The 4167-nt window shown below is 45.9% G+C and overlaps 1 pseudogene; it reads left to right on the top strand.

The window, feature by feature from the left end:
• The first annotated feature begins 393 nt into the window (after positions 1-393).
• LOC147357892 (F-box only protein 27 pseudogene) lies at positions 394-1927 on the top strand (annotated as a pseudogene).
• The last annotated feature ends 2240 nt before the right edge of the window (positions 1928-4167 follow it).

Raw genomic sequence — 4167 nt, 5'->3', positions numbered from 1 at the left:
GAATGGGAAAGACTAGAGATCTCTTCAAGAAAATCAGGGGAAGATTTCATGCAAAGATGGGCTCGATAAAGGACAGAAATGGTATGGACCTAACAGAAGCAGAAGATATTAAGAAGAGATGGCAAGAATACACAGAAGAACTGTACAAGAAGATCTTCATGACCCAGATAATCACGATGATGTGATCACTGACCTACAGCCAGACATCCTGGAATGTGAAGTCAAGTGGGCCTTAGCGTCATTACGAGCAAAGCTAGTGGAGGAATGGAATTCCAGTTGAGCTATTTCAAAACCTGAAAGATGATGCTGTGAAAGTGCTGCATTCAGAGGGGGTTTGGCTGCGGGCGCTGGGATGCGGGGGGCGGAGAGCGGCTGCGGTGGTCTGCTGCAGCAGCAGCCGCGGGGCCTGACGAGGAGACCATGGGCGCCTCAACCTCCTGGGGCCTGCCCGCCCGCGTCCCAGATCCGCACCGCGAGCCACAGGAGGCTCCAGGCCCGAACCAACTGCCCATCGAGATGCTCCGGAAGGTGCTGAGCTACCTGCCCCCAAGCACGCTGCTCCGGCACTGCCGCCCGGTGTGCCGGCACTGGCGAGACGTGGTGGACGGCTGGGACCTGTGGCGGAGCATCCTGCCTCGGAAACACCCCGACCTGTGGCCCGTCATCAGCACCTGCCTGCCCCCTGCTGACGACCTGCATCCTGGGCCGCTTCTGCGAGCGCAGACCCATAGGACGCAAGCTCACCGCGAACCCCGCGGGCAAAGACCTCTGGAACTGTATGGTGCTGAGTGGTAGCGATAGCTCAGAGGAAGAGGAAGACTTGGGGGCCAGGCTGAAGACTTCTGGGGAGACGAGCTACAGTCCTGTCTACAGGTGTTGGTACAAAGGAGAAATTTTGGACCTGGAGGAGGAGGGTCTGTGGCAGGAACTCCTGGATAGTGGAAAGATTTGGATTTCTGTCTGTCGCCGCTGGACAGAACAACAAGGCAGTGACCGGATGTATCAGCTAGTCGTCAAGCTTCTAGATGCCAACTATGCCATCTTGCATTATTTCTTCCATAAACGTTTTCCCGTCCGGCCGCGGACAGGCAGTTTCTCCTTTCGGATCATGCATGCCTTCACCAACATCAAGAAGGGCGTCCGCTTTGTGTTGTTTGACCACAGTGCCGAGGGCTATGATTCGTGGCCTGAGCAGTGTGGAGTCTGCAGGCCCCAATCCAGTGTCATCGTACGGATCTGTCCCTAGGCTGTCCCTGTAAGACAACCTGACCGTGCCTTCCAGGAGCTGGGACCATTGGCCAGACCACCTCAGTAATCAAAAGCTTGTAGCTCCTGGCATCCTGGGATCTCTCCTGGGTTCAATCAAGGGTCCTACTGGGCCCTGTCTTTAAATTCTATGAGAAACTACGAGAAGAACATTCTTACATCAAGGTTACTGACTGAACGCAGCCCCTGTTCTACGGAGTGGAGACACACAGGTGAAAACAAGGAAGTGGTGAGAGGGCTCCTCACCCGCCCCCCCCCAGTGCCAGGCCCCTCTGGTTCGGCCCCCATGCCCTCTGCCCTTGTCTTCTGTTTCTGCTGCAGAGGCTTCATTGATCACTTCCAAGAAACCCTCTCCTCGTGTCTGAACCAGAAACTCATCCCTTTGGCTAATTCCAGTCTCTAACCTTCTGTGATTTCAAGACTGTGACCAGGACTCAGAGCTGAAAGTTAAACTAGCTCAAAAAATTGTTTAGAGGCAGAGCCTTCTGCCCACCCTGTGAACAATGAACTTGGTCCCCAGAGCCCAACCCTATTCTGGATTCTATGGTGGACAAAATTATTTTGTTACTTTGAAATTATTTTTGAATATGGAGATAATAAATCAAGAATGTATCTTCCAATCATAGTTAATAAATATAATATTTGCCTAAAAAAAAAAAAAGTGCTGCATTCAATATGCCAGCAAATTTGGAAAACTCAGCAGTGGCCACAGGACTGGAAAAGGTCAGTTTTCATTCCAATCCCAAAGAAAGGCAATGCCAAAGAATGTTCAAACTACTGCACAATTGCACTCATCTCACATGCTAGTAAAGTAATGCTCAAAATTCTCCAAGCCAGGCTTCAGCAATATGTGAACCGTGAGCTTCCTGATGTTCAAGCTGGTTTTAGAAAAGGCAAAGGAACCAGAGATCAAATTGCCAACATCTGCTGGATCATGGAAAAGGCAAGAGAAAAAACATCTATTTCTGCTTTATTGACTATGCCAAAAAGCAAGAGAAAAAAACATCTATTTCTGCTTTATTGTCTATGCCAAAGCCTTTGACTGTGTGGATCACAATAAACTGTGGAAAATTCTGAAAGAGATGGGAATACCAGACCACCTGACCTGCCTCTTGAGAAATCTGTATGCAGGTCAAGAAGCAACAGTTAGAACTGGATATGGAACAACAGACTGGTTCCAAATAGGAAAAGGAGTACGTCAAGGCTGTATATTGTCACCCTGTTTATTTAACTTATATGCAGAGTACATCATGAGAAACGCTGGACTGGAAGAAGCACAAGCTGGAATCAAGATTGCCGGGAGAAATATCAAGAACCTCAGATATGCAGATGACACCACCCTTATGGCAGAAAGTGAAGAACTAAAAAGCCTCTTGATGAAAGTGAAAGTGGAGAGTGGAAAAGTTGGCTTAAAGCTCAACATTCAGAAAATGAAGATCATGGCATCCGGTCCCATCACTTCATGGGAAATAGATAGGGAAACAGTGGAAACAGTGTCAGACTTTATTTTTCTGGGCTCCAAAATCACTGCAGATGGTGACTGCAGCCATGAAATTAAAAGACGCTTACTCCTTGGAAGGAAAGTTATGACCAACCTAGATAGCATATTCAAAAGCAGAGACATTATTTTGCCACAAAGGTCCGTCTAGTCACGGCTATGGTTTTTCCTGTGGTCATGTATGAATGTGAGAGTTGGACTGTGAAGGCTGAGCACCGAAGAATTGCTACTTTTGAACTGTGGTGTTGGAAAAGACTCTTGAGAGTCCCTTGGACTGCAAGGAGATCCAACCAGTCCATTCTGAAGGAGATCAGCCCTGGGATTTCTTTGGAAGGAATGATGCTAAAGCTGAAACTCCAGTACTTTGGCCACCTCATGCGAAGAGTTAACTCATTGGAAAAGATTCTAATGCTGGGAGGGATTGGGGGCAGGAGGAGAAGGGGACGACAGAGGATGAGATGGCTGGATGGCATCACTGACTCGATGGATGTGAGTCTGAGTGAACTCCGGGAGCTGGTGATGGACAAGGAGGCCTGGCGTGCTGCGATTCATGGGGTCGCAAAGGGTCGGACACGACTGAGTGACTGAACTGAACTGAACTGAAGAAACCTATAAACTAATATTAATGATTGGGTTTTATTTGGGTTCTGATTCCAAAAACAAGTTGAAAGAAATTATGTGATAACTTGGAAAATTTGAATGTTAATTGAATATTCAATAACATTAATGAAATAAGTTTTGAGCATCATAATAGTATTGTGGTTTTTTTTTTCAAGTGTCTTTAATTCCCATATAGTTGAAGGTACTGTCAAAACATGATAGAGGTGAATCAGAATGTTCCTGCACCAAACTCAGCAGATAAACTGATAACGTCAATAAAATAGTTCTGGCATACAAAAAAAGTAAGTTATAATTTTATCTCTAATTTGTTCATTCTGTGATATCTCTCTTTCTCTCTCTTTCTCATTTTGAGAAGAGAAATTACCTCTTAATAGTTTCCTAAGTTTGGACCCTTTTAAAAGGAGTCATTCCAGTCATCTCTGAAATCTAGAATTTTTTTAACCTTGCTAAAATTATCTAGGACATAGTCACTGTTTCTGAGCTAATAACAGACACCTCACTGTGTTCTGGTATCCTCTCTAAGAGCACATCGATCTAGATGCTTCTCCTTTTCCCTTTTTTATTCATCCATTTCAGTCGTATTAGTCCCTCCATAACTCCCTTTCTTGGATGAAGTCATTTCAAAATAACACTCTTCTGAATCATATTTGAAGCAGACTGTCTGTACTGATGAATGATACAGCTAATAACTAATTGTTTTGCACCCTTTTCCCATCTAAAAGGCTCACATACACAAGGACTCTCTTTTCTCCGTGACTGAAGGCTTGTGCAGTTCCTCTGGT

The sequence above is a fragment of the Bos grunniens genome, chromosome 15 (genome assembly GCF_055505025.1).
Source record: "Bos grunniens cultivar Pamir isolate PY7600 chromosome 15, Bosgru_T2T1.0, whole genome shotgun sequence".
NCBI lineage: Eukaryota > Metazoa > Chordata > Mammalia > Artiodactyla > Bovidae > Bos > Bos grunniens.
Note: the sequence above shows the minus strand (reverse complement) of the source record. Positions and strands in the feature narration are given on the sequence as shown.